General features: G+C 45.9%; 1 protein-coding gene across 2 annotated transcripts in view; it reads right to left on the bottom strand.

Moving 5' to 3' along the window:
• The window catches only part of KIFC3 (kinesin family member C3), a 33132-nt gene extending 31347 nt beyond the window's left edge, over nt 1-1785 (bottom strand). Inside the window, exon 1 of one of the 2 annotated variants that reach the window (XM_069739595.1) lies at nt 1712-1785. The gene's annotated coding sequence lies outside the window, so the exon portion shown is untranslated. Of the gene's footprint in view, nt 1-1643 lie in introns of both variants that reach the window. The other variant, XM_069739596.1, reaches the window with a different exon arrangement.
• Between the last annotated feature and the right edge of the window lie 11110 nt (nt 1786-12895).

Raw genomic sequence — 12895 nt, 5'->3', positions numbered from 1 at the left:
GCGGTATTCTCTGCTCTGTGTGGCCCGTGTGCTGGCGGTATTCTCTGCTCTGTTATGTCCCGTGTGCTAGTGGTATTCTCTGCTCTGTGTGGCCCGTGTGCTAGTGGTATTCTCTGCTCTGTGTGGCCCGTGTGCTAGTGGTATTCTCTGCTCTGTGTGGCCCGTGTGCTAGTGGTATTCTCTGCTCTGTGTGGCCCGTGTGCTAGTGGTATTCTCTGCTCTGTGTGGCCCGTGTGCTGGTGGTATTCTCTGCTCTGTGTGGCCCGTGTGCTGGCGGTATTCTCTGCTCTGTTATGTCCCGTGTGCTAGTGGTATTCTCTGCTCTGTGTGGCCCGTGTGCTAGCGGTATTCTCTGCTCTGTGTGGCCCGTGTGCTAGTGGTATTCTCTGCTCTGTGTGGCCCGTGTGCTGGCGGTATTCTCTGCTCTGTGTGGCCCGTGTGCTAGTGGTATTCTCTGCTCTGTGTGGCCCGTGTGCTAGTGGTATTCTCTGCTCTATGTGGCCCGTGTGCTGGCGGTATTCTCTGCTCTGTGTGGCCCGTGTGCTAGGGGTATTCTCTGCTCTGTGTGGCCCGTGTGCCGGCGGTATTCTCTGCTCTGTGTGGCCCGTGTGCCGGCGGTATTCTCTGCTCTGTGTGGCCCGTGTGCTGGTGGTATTCTTTGCTCTGTGTGGCCCGTGTGCTGGCGGTATTCCCAGCTCTGTGTGGCCCGTGTGCTGGGGGTATTCTCTGCTCTGTGTGGCCCGTGTGCTGGCGGTATTCTCTGCTCTGTGTGACCCGTGTGCTGGTGGTATTCTTTGCTCTGTGTGGCCCGTGTGCTGGGGGTATTCTCTGCTCTGTGTGGCCCGTGTGCTGGCGGTATTCTCTGCTCTGTGTGGCCCGTGTGCTGGTGGTATTCTTTGCTCTGTGTGGCCCGTGTGCTGGTGGTATTCTCTGCTCTGTGTGGCCCGTGTGCTGGTGGTATTCTCTGCTCTGTGTGGCCCGTGTGCTGGGGGTATTCTTTGCTCTGTGTGGCCCGTGTGCTGGGGGTATTCTCTGCTCTGTGTGGCCCGTGTGCTGGTGGTATTCTCTGCTCTGTGTGGCCCGTGTGCTGGTGGTATTCTCTGCTCTGTGTGGCCCGTGTGCTGGGGGTATTCTCTGCTCTGTGTGGCCCGTGTGCTGGTGGTATTCTCTGCTCTGTGTGGCCCGTGTGCTGGGGGTATTCTTTGCTCTGTGTGGCCCGTGTGCTGGGGGTATTCTCTGCTCTGTGTGGCCCGTGTGCTGGTGGTATTCTCTGCTCTGTGTGGCCCGTGTGCTGGTGGTATTCTCTGCTCTGTGTGGCCCGTGTGCTGGGGGTATTCTCTGCTCTGTGTGGCCCGTGTGCTGGTGGTATTCTCTGCTCTGTGTGGCCCGTGTGCTGGCGGTATTCTCTGCTCTGTGTGGCCCGTGTGCTGGTGGTATTCTCTGCTCTGTGTGGCCCGTGTGCTGGGGGTATTCTCTGCTCTGTGTGGCCCGTGTGCTGGTGGTATTCTTTGCTCTGTGTGGCCCGTGTGCTGGGGGTATTCTCTGCTCTGTGTGGCCCGTGTGCTGGGGGTATTCTCTGCTCTGTGTGGCCCGTGTGCTGGCGGTATTCTCTGCTCTGTGTGACCCGTGTGCCGGCGCTGTACCTGGCTCTGTGTGACCCGTGTGCCGGCGCTGTACCTGGCTCTGTGTGACCCGTGTGCCCGGGCTGTACCTGGTGGAGCACCTCCGGCTGCAGGTGATGGTCTCGTCTTCAGCTCATGTTATGTCTGAGCTTACAGGTAATGTGAGGAATGTGATCTAACCTGCCGGTGTAGCTTTGGCCCCTCCCTGACAGCCACGGGCGGGCGATACTCACCACCGGGGCTCTGGGCAGTTCTCACACGGGAGGCCAGATGGAGGCGCTGAGGGATGCGATGCAGACTGCAGCCCTGGGGAGACAGATGGAACATGATGAGATAAGACCCCCATCCACCTGAATTACTGCGCCACCAGTGTGGGGCCACATGGGCAATCGCTAGGTTGTCACATCACCAGTCTGGGCCACATGGGCAATAACGGGGTTGTCTGGGGCCACTTGGGCAATCTCACTGACACATAGGAACACGTCAAGAGCCATAAAGTTCCTGCTCCCAGAACACGAAGATGACAGCGGACAATAGACGCCATCAGATTACAGATCTGTCACTGGGAGATTACCCCTGACTCTGAGAGCAGGTAGTCAGGAGCGCAGTGTAAAGCTGCCACCACTACTGATTGTCAGCAGCGTGTAACCCCACCCTCACTACTGATTGTCAGCAGTGTGTCATCCCACCACTACTACTGATTGTCAGCAGTGTGTCATCCCGCCACCACTACTGATTGTCAGCAGCGTGTAACCCCACCCTCACTACTGATTGTCAGCAGTGTGTAATCCCACCACTACTACTGATTGTCAGCAGTGTGTCATCCCGCCACCACTACTGATTGTCAGCAGTGTGTAATCCCACCACCACTACTGATTGTCAGCAGTGTGTAATCCCACCACCACTACTGATTGTCAGCAGTGTGTAATCCCACCACCACTACTGATTGTCAGCAGTGTGTAATCCCACCACCACTACTGATTGTCAGCAGTGTGTCATCCCACCACCACTACTAACATAGTAACATAGTTAGTAAGGCCGAAAAAAGACATTTGTCCATCCAGTTCAGCCTATATTCCATCATAATAAATCCCCAGATCTACGTCCTTCTACAGAACCTAATAATTGTATGATACAATATTGTTCTGCTCCAGGAAGACATCCAGGCCTCTCTTGAACCCCTCGACTGAGTTCGCCATCACCACCTCCTCAGGCAAGCAATTCCAGATTCTCACTGCTCTAACAGTAAAGAATCCTCTTCTATGTTGGTGGAAAAACCTTCTCTCCTCCAGACGCAAAGAATGCCCCCTTGTGCCCGTCACCTTCCTTGGTATAAACAGATCCTCAGCGAGATATTTGTATTGTCCCTTATATACTTATACATGGTTATTAGATCGCCCCTCAGTCGTCTTTTTTCTAGACTAAATAATCCTAATTTCGCTAATCTATCTGGGTATTGTAGTTCTCCCATCCCCTTTATTAATTTTGTTGCCCTCCTTTGTACTCTCTCTAGTTCCATTATATCCTTCCTGAGCACCGGTGCCCAAAACTGGACACAGTACTCCATGTGCGGTCTAACTAGGGATTTGTACAGAGGCAGTATAATGCTCTCATCATGTGTATCCAGACCTCTTTTAATGCACCCCATGATCCTGTTTGCCTTGGCAGCTGCTGCCTGGCACTGGCTGCTCCAGGTAAGTTTATCATTAACTAGGATCCCCAAGTCCTTCTCCCTGTCAGATTTACCCAGTGGTTTCCCGTTCAGTGTGTAATGGTGATATTGATTCCCTCTTCCCATGTGTATAACCTTACATTTATCATTGTTAAACCTCATCTGCCACCTTTCAGCCCAAGTTTCCAACTTATCCAGATCCATCTGTAGCAGAATACTATCTTCTCTTGTATTAACTGCTTTACATAGTTTTGTATCATCTGCAAATATCGATATTTTACTGTGTAAACCTTCTACCAGATCATTAATGAATATGTTGAAGAGAACAGGTCCCAATACTGACCCCTGCGGTCCCCACTGGTCACAGCGACCCAGTTAGAGACTATACCATTTATAACCACCCTCTGCTTTCTATCACTAAGCCAGTTACTAACCCATTTACACACATTTTCCCCCAGACCAAGCATTCTCATTTTGTGTACCAACCTCTTGTGCGGCACGGTATCAAACGCTTTGGAAAAATCGAGATATACCACGTCCAATGACTCACCGTGGTCCAGTCTATAGCTTACCTCTTCATAAAAACTGATTAGATTGGTTTGACAGGAGCGATTTCTCATAAACCCATGCTGATATGGAGTTAAACAGTTATTCTCATTGAGATAATCCAGAATAACATCCCTCAGAAACCCTTCAAATATTTTACCAACAATAGAGGTTAGACTTACTGGCCTATAATTTCCAGGTTCACTTTTAGAGCCCTTTTTGAATATTGGCACCACATTTGCTATGCGCCAGTCCTGCGGAACAGACCCTGTCGCTATAGAGTCACTAAAAATAAGAAATAATGGTTTATCTATTACATTACTTAGTTCTCTTAGTACTCGTGGGTGTATGCCATCCGGACCCGGAGATTTATCTATTTTAATCTTATTTAGCCGGTTTCGCACCTCTTCTTGGGTTAGATTGGTGACCCTTAATATAGGGTTTTCATTGTTTCTTGGGATTTCACCTAGCATTTCATTTTCCACCGTGAATACCGTGGAGAAGAAGGTGTTTAATATGTTAGCTTTTTCCTCGTCATCTACAACCATTCTTTCCTCACTATTTTTTAAGGGGCCTACATTTTCAGTTTTTATTCTTTTACTATTGATATAGTTGAAGAACAGTTTGGGATTAGTTTTACTCTCCTTAGCAATGTGCTTCTCTGTTTCCTTTTTGGCAGCTTTAATTAGTTTTTTAGATAAAGTATTTTTCTCCCTATAGTTTTTTAGAGCTTCAATGGTGCCATCCTGCTTTAGTAGTGCAAATGCTTTCTTTTTACTGTTAATTGCCTGTCTTACTTCTTTGTTTAGCCACATTGGGTTTTTCCTATTTCTAGTCCTTTTATTCCCACAAGGTATAAACCGCTTACACTGCCTATTTAGGATGTTCTTAAACATTTCCCATTTATTATCTGTATTCTCATTTCTGAGGATATTGTCCCAGTCTACCAGATTAAGGGCATCTCTAAGCTGGTCAAACTTTGCCTTCCTAAAGTTCAGTGTTTTTGTGACTCCCTGACAAGTCCCCCTAGTGAAAGACAGGTGAAACTGTACAATATTGTGGTCGCTATTTCCTAGATGCCCGACCACCTGCAGATTTGTTATTCTGTCAGGTCTATTAGATAGTATTAGGTCTAAAAGTGCTGCTCCTCTGGTTGGATTCTGCACCAATTGTGAAAGATAATTTTTCTTGGTTATTAGCAGAAACCTGTTGCCTTTATGGGTTTCACAGGTTTCTGTTTCCCAGTTAATATCCGGGTAGTTAAAATCCCCCATAACCAGGACCTCATTATGGGTTGCAGCTTCATCTATCTGCTTTAGAAGTAGACTTTCCATGGTTTCTGTTATATTTGGGGGTTTGTAACAGACCCCAATGAGAATTTTGTTACCATTTTTCCCTCCATGAATTTCGACCCATATGGACTCGACATCCTCATTTCCTTCGCTAATATCCTCCCTTAAAGTGGACTTTAGACAAGACTTTACATAGAGACAAACCCCTCCTCCTCTCCGATTTTTACGATCCTTTCTAAACAGACTGTAACCCTGTAAGTTAACTGCCCAGTCATAGCTTTCATCTAACCATGTCTCGGTTATTCCCACTATGTCAAAGTTACCTGTAGATATTTCTGCTTCTAGTTCTTCTATCTTGTTTGTCAGGCTTCTGGCGTGTGCGAGCATGCAGTTTAGAGGATTTTGTTTTGTTCCAATCTCCTCGCTGTGGATTGTTTTAGAAATGTTCTTACCTCCCTTCTGAGTATGTTTTCCTGGGTCGTCTTTGTTCGAGTCTAATGTTTTTCTTCCCGTCCCCTCTTCTTCTAGTTTAACGCCCTCTTGATGAGTGTAGCGAGTCTTCTGGCGAATGTGTGTTTCCCAGGTTTCTTGAGGTGTAGTCCATCTCTGGCGAGGAGTCCATCGTACAAGTAATTCACACCGTGGTCCAGGAATCCGAATCCTTGTTGTCTGCACCATCGTCTTAGCCAGTTGTTTGCATCAAGGATCCTGTTCCACCTCCTGGTGCCATGCCCGTCTACTGGAAGCATAGAAGAAAAAACTACCTGTGCATCCAGTTCCTTTACTTTCTTCCCCAACTCTTCAAAGTCCTTGCAGATTGTCGGTAGGTCCTTCCTTGCCGTGTCATTGGTGCCAACATGTATCAGAAGAAATGGGTGGACGTCCTTGGAGTTGAAGAGCTTTGGTATCCTATCGGTCACATCCTTGATCATCGCACCTGGAAGGCAGCATACTTCTCTTGCAGTTATGTCCGGTCTGCAGATGGCTGCTTCGGTGCCTCTCAGTAGTGAGTCTCCCACCACCACCACTCTTCGTTGCTTCTTGGCTGTACTTTTTGCTGTCACTTGTTGCTGTGTGCCCTTTTCTTTTTTGCTTGCTGGTATTGCTTCATTCTTAGGTGTGCCATCTTCATCCTCTACAAAGATTTGATATCGGTTCTTCAGTTGTGTGGTTGGTGATTTCTCCATGGTCTTCTTGCTTCTTTTGGTCACATGCTTCCACTCATCTGCTTTTGGAGGTTCTCTGACACTTTTTGCACCTTCTGTGACCAGTAGAGATGCTTCTGTTCTGTCTAGAAAGTCTTCATTCTCTTTGATGAGTTTCACAGTTGCTATTCTTTCTTCCAGACCCCGCACCTTTTCTTCTAAAAGGGCCACTAGTCTACACTTCTGACAGGTGAAATTGGATTCTTCTTCTGGTCGATCTGTGAACATGTAGCACATGCTGCAGCTCACCATGTAGGTTGTCACATCTGCCATGTTGCTCCTAGATCCTGCTGACTTGCTGTGTGTTTGACTTCTTGTGTAATCTACTCAGCCAAGCTCTCTTGCAATAATGACCTACAGGCAAAAATTTGCGCGCCATAAGGCGCGCGGTTTGGTGATGCTTTCCAAGCAGCTGGTCCCGGCTGTATCCAACGATCTTCTAGCTTAGGGAGACTCTTTGCTTTCCCAGAAGGCACCTGGAATATGCAAATTAGCCTCCTCAAGCTTGAATCCCTGGTTTGGTGATGCTTTCCAAGCAGCTGGTCCCGGCTGTACCCAACGATCTTCTAGCTTAGGGAGACTCTTCGCCTTTCCCAGAAGGCACCTGGAATATGCAAATTAGCCTCCTCAAGCTTGAATCCCTGGTTTGGTGATGCTTTCCAAGCAGCTGGTCCCGGCTGTACCCAACGATCTTCTAGCTTAGGGAGACTCTTCGCTTTTCCCAGAAGGCACCTGGAATATGCAAATTAGCCTCCTCAAGCTTGAATCCCTGGTTTTGTCAGCAGTGTGTCATCCCACCACCACTACTGATTGTCAGCAGTGTGTCATCCCGCCACCACTACTGATTGTCAGCAGTGTGTCATCCCGCCACCACTACTGATTGTCAGCAGTGTGTCATCCCGCCACCACTACTGATTGTCAGCAGTGTGTAATCCCACCACCACTACTGATTGTCAGCAGTGTGTCATCCCGCCACCACTACTGATTGTCAGCGGTGTGTAATCCCACCACCACTACTGATTGTCAGCAGTGTGTCATCCCGCCACCACTACTCATTGTCAGCGGTGTGTAATGCCGCTCCCACTACTGATTGTTGGCAGCTTACTGTGTGCACTGTGCATAAGCAGTAAAATGACAACCAGTGGTGTGGGCGGGGTTATTCACAGACTGTCCAATCAGTGGTGTGGGCGGGGTTATACAGATTTCAACATTCAGAGCATTGCTAGATCTGGAGCAAACAGGAATTTTATCAAAACTGCATCAAGCAGCCCAATAACTGACACATCGCTGGAATCAGTCTCTACCCGAACATTGTGCTGCTTTCAGATGGGGGATCAATATCATGGTGACAGATTCTGCTTACATATCAGCATGGTAGATGTCAGCAGAATAGTCATCTACAGGTCCTGATGACAATGGGCACTGTCCTCCGACAGCAGCCTTATGCGACCTCCAGGGCTGTGGGGATGTGGCTTTCTTGCTTTAGGGTGTGGCTTCCTTGCATTGGAGTGTGGCTTTGTGGGTGTGGTTTTGGTGTGGGGGTGTGGTTTTGGTGTGGGAAGTGACTGGTATGGGGTGTGGCTTTATGGGGTGTGTGGCTTTGGTACATGGATGTAGCTTTTGGTATGGGGTGTGGCTTTGGAGTGGGGGTGTGGCTATTACATAATAACATAGTTAGCAAGGCTTAAAAAAGACATTTGTCCATCCAGTTCAGCCTATATTCCATCATAATAAATCCCCAGATCTACGTCCTTCTACAGAACCTAATAATTGTATGATACAATATTGTTCTGCTCCAGGAAGACATCCAGGCCTCTCTTGAACCCCTCGACTGAGTTCGCCATCACCACCTCCTCAGGCAAGCAATTCCAGATTCTCACTGCTCTAACAGTAAAGAATCCTCTTCTATGTTGGTGGAAAAACCTTCTCTCCTCCAGACGCAAAGAATGCCCCCTTGTGCCCGTCACCTTCCTTGGTATAAACAGATCCTCAGCGAGATATTTGTATTGTCCCCTTATATACTTATACATGGTTATTAGATCGCCCCTCAGTCGTCTTTTTTCTAGACTAAATAATCCTAATTTCGCTAATCTATCTGGGTATTGTAGTTCTCCCATCCCCTTTATTAATTTTGTTGCCCTCCTTTGTACTCTCTCTAGTTCCATTATATCCTTCCTGAGCACCGGTGCCCAAAACTGGACACAGTACTCCATGTGCGGTCTAACTAGGGATTTGTACAGAGGCAGTATAATGCTCTCATCATGTGTATCCAGACCTCTTTTAACCCCTTTCTGACATTAGACGTACTACCCGTCGAGGTGACCTGGGCCTATCTGACCCTCGACGGGATAGTACGTCATAGCGATTGGCCGCACTCACGGGGGGAGCGCGGCTGATCGCGGCCGGGTGTCAGATGCCTATCGCATCTGACATCCGGCGCTATGTGCCAGGAGCGGTCACGGACCGCTCCCGACACATTAACCCCCGGCACACTGCGATAAACATCGCAGTGTGCCGGCGGTATAGGGAAGCATCGCGCAGGGAGGGGGCTCCCTGCAGGCTTACCTGAGCCCCCGCAGCAACGCGATGTGATCGCGTTGCTGCGAGGGTCTCTTACCTCCTCCTCCTCCTTGCAGGTCCGGATCCAAGATGGCCGCGGCATCCGGGTCCTGCAGGGAGGGAGGTGGCTTCACAGAGCCTGCCCAGAGCAGGCGCTGGGAAGCATAAGGAAAGAGCACGTCAGATCGCTGATCTGACACAGTGCACAGCAAAGTGTCAGATCAGTGATCATACACTATAACATGATGCCCCCCTGGGGCAATGTTATAGTGTAAAAGAAAAAAATTTAAAAAAAACCCGCCCCCCCCCCCCCAAAAAAAAAAAAATATTGTTCCTATAAATACATTTCTTTATCTAAATAAAAAAACAAACAATAAAAGTACACATATTTAGTATCGCCGCGTCCGTAACGACCCGACCTATAAAACTGTCACTAGTTAACCCCTTCAGTGAACACCGTAAAAAAAAAGAGGCAAAAAACAACGCTTTATTATCATACCGCCAAACAAGAAGTAGAATAGCACGCGATCAAAAAGACAGATATAAATAACCATGGTACCGCTGAAAGCGTCATCTTGTTCTGCAAAAAACGAGCCGCCATACAGCATCATCAGCAAAAAAATAAAAAAGTTATAGTCCTGAGAATAAGGCGATGCAAAAATAATTATTTTTTCTATAAAATAGTTTTTATCGTATAAAAGCGCCAAAACATAAAAAAATGATATAAATGAGGTATCGCTGTAATCGTACTGACCCGAAGAATAAAACTGCTTTATCCATTTTACCAAACGCGGAACGGTATAAACGCCTCCCCCAAAAGAAATTCATGAATAGCTGGTTTTTGGTCATTCTGCCTCGCAAAAATCGGAATAAAAAGCGATCAAAAAATGTCACGTGCCCGAAAGTGTTACCAATAAAAACGTCAACTCGTCCCGCAAAAAACAAGACCTCATATGACTCTGTGGACCAAAATATGGAAAAATTATAGCTCTCAAAATGTGGTAATGCAAAAAATATTTTTTGCAATAAAAAGCGTCTTTCAGTGTGTGACGGCTGCCAATCATAAAAACCCGCTAAAAAACCCGCTATAAAAGTAAATCAAACCCCCCTTCATCACCCCCTTAGTTAGGGAAAAATTAAAAAAATGTATTTATTTCCATTTTCCCATTAAGGTTAGGGTTGGGGCTAGGGTTAAGGCTACAGTTAGGGTTAGGGGTAGTGGTAGGTTTAAGGCTACGGTTAGGGCTACAGTTAGGGTTGGGGCTAAAGTTAGGGTTTGGATTACATTTGCAGTTGGGAATAGGGTTGGGATTAGGGTTAGGGGTGTGTCAGGGTTAGGGGTGTGGTTAGGGTTACTGTTGGAATTAGGGTTAGGAGTGTGTTGGGATTAGGGTTTCAGTTATAATTGAGGGGTTAGGGCTAGGGTTATGGTTAGGGCTAGGGTTAGAGCTAGGGTTAGGGCTATGGCTAGGGTTATGGTTAGGGCTAGGGTTAGAGCTAGGGTTAGGGCTAGGGTTAGGGCTAGGGTTGGGGTTAGGGTTAAGGCTACAGTTAGGGTTGGGGCTACAGTTAGGGTTGGGGCTAAAGTTACAGTTAGGGTTTAGATTACATTTACAGTTGGGAATAGGGTTGGGATTAGGGTTAGGGGTGTGTCAGGGTTAGAGGTGTGATTAGGGTTACTGTTGGGATTAGGGTTAGGGGTGTGTTTGGATTAGGGTTTCAGTTATAATTGGGGGGTTTCCACTGTTTAGGCACATCAGGGGCTCTCCAAACGCGACATGGCGTCCGATCTCAATTCCAGCCAATTCTGCGTTGAAAAAGTAAAACAGTGCTCCTTCCCCTCCGAGCTCTCTCGTGTGCCCAAACAGGGGTTTACCCCAACATATGGGGTATCAGCGTACTCGGCACAAATTGGACAACAGCTTTTGGGGTCCAATTTCTCCTGTTACCCTTGGGAAAATACAAAACTGGGGGCTAAAAAATAATTTTTGTGGAAAAAAATATATTTTTTATTTTCACGGCACTGCGTTACAAACTGTAGTGAAACACTTGGGGGTTCAAAGCTCTCACAACACATCTAGATAAGATCCTTGGGGGGTCTAGTTTCCAAAATGGTGTCACTTGTGGGGGGTTTCAATGTTTAGGCACATCAGGGGCTCTCTAAACGCAACATGGCGTCCCATCTCAATTCCTGTCAAATTTGCACTGAAAAGTCAGACGGCGCTCCTTCCCTTCCGAGCTCTGCCATGCGCCCAAACAGTGGTTTACCCCCACATATGGTATCGGCGTACTCAGGACAAATTGTACAACAACGTTTGGGGTCCATTTTCTCCTGTTACCCTTGGTAAAATAAAACAAATTGGAGCTGAAGTAAGTTTTTTGTCACAAAGTTAAATGTTCATTTTTTTTAAACATTCCAAAAATTCCTATGAAGCACCAGAAGGGTTAATAAACTTCTTGAATATGGTTTTGAGCACCTTGAGGGGTGTAGTTTTTAGAATGGTGTCACACTTGGGCATTTTCTATCATATAGACCCCTCAAAATGACTTCAAATGAGATGTGGTCCCTAAAATAAAATGGTGTTGTAGAAATGAGAAATTGCTGGTCAACTTTTAACCCTTATAACTCCCTAACAAAAAACAATTTTGGTTCCAAAATTGTGCTGATGTAAAGGAGACATGTGGGAAATGGTACTTATTAAGTATTTTGTGTGACATATCTCTGTGATTTAATTGCATAAAAATTCAAAGTTGGGAAATTGCAAAATGTTCAACATTTTCGCCAAATTTCCATTTTTTCACAAATAAGCGCAGGTACTATCAAAGAAATTTTACCATTGTCATGAAGTACAATATGTCACGAGAAAACAATGTCAGAATCACCGGGATCCGTTGAAGCGTTCCAGAGTTATAACCTCATAAAGTGACAGTGGTCAGAATTGTAAAAATTGGCCTGGTCATTGACGTGCAAACCACCCTTGGGGGTAAAGGGGTTAACCCTTTCCTGCCATCGTACGGATACAACCTTATTCTTTTTTTTTAAAGTACAATAGTTTATTAATTTATTCAAGACGTGATAAAAAATGTTCAGGAGTATGGTAAATACTGGAAAAACAGGTTTTAAGAAGGATTACTTCTAACATATATGGCAAACAATCTCAAATATCAGAGCATAACACCAAATGGCAACCAATTAATAAATGACAAATTATATTGATAAATTAAATATTAAATACTCATATCAAAATATTAATTAAAGTGCCAAGAAATTGTTTGTAGTATGATTATTACATTAATGCCATTAATATCACAATTGGCCACTTAGTGGTGCTGTGACTCTCAAAGGGAGAAAAATGCATGTATATATTGCCAACATCTAGCCACAAACAGCTGTACCAGCGTTTTACATACAAATCTATATGTGAATGTTTATACATATATTATAGGGCGCGGTGTAAATCAAACCAGATTGTGTCCTGCAAAGTAGGAAATACAAGTGGCCGATAGGATTAATGAATAGAATTTTCAAACACCGCAAATAATTACCTGTAAGAATCAAAGTCCGCTGAGTGTGTTGGTATTAGGACCTAAACCTCTCTCTGGGGCGAGAGGTTTAGGTCCTAATACCAACACACTCAGCGGACCAAAATGGTATCATTAAAATCGTCAGCTCGGCGCGCAAAAAATAAGTCCTCACCCAACCCGAAATCACGACAAATGGAGACGCTACAGATATTGGAAAATTGCACTTTTTAAAAAAAAAAAATCAAATTTTGGATTTTTTTTCACCATTTAGATAAAGAACCTAGACATGTTAGGTGTCTATGAACTCGCAGTGACACGGAGAATCAGAATGGCAGGTCAATTTTAGCATTTAAGGAACCTAGCAAAAAAGCCAAGCCAAAAAAAAAAAAAGTGTGGGATTGCACTTGTTTTGCAATTTCACCGCACTTGGAATTTTTTTCTTGTTTTCAAGTACACGACATGGTAAAACCAATG

This window comes from Ranitomeya imitator, chromosome 9, assembly GCF_032444005.1.
Source record: "Ranitomeya imitator isolate aRanImi1 chromosome 9, aRanImi1.pri, whole genome shotgun sequence".
Lineage (NCBI taxonomy): Eukaryota > Metazoa > Chordata > Amphibia > Anura > Dendrobatidae > Ranitomeya > Ranitomeya imitator.
The sequence above is the reverse complement of the archived record's forward strand: the minus strand, read 5'-3'. Positions and strand labels throughout refer to the sequence as shown.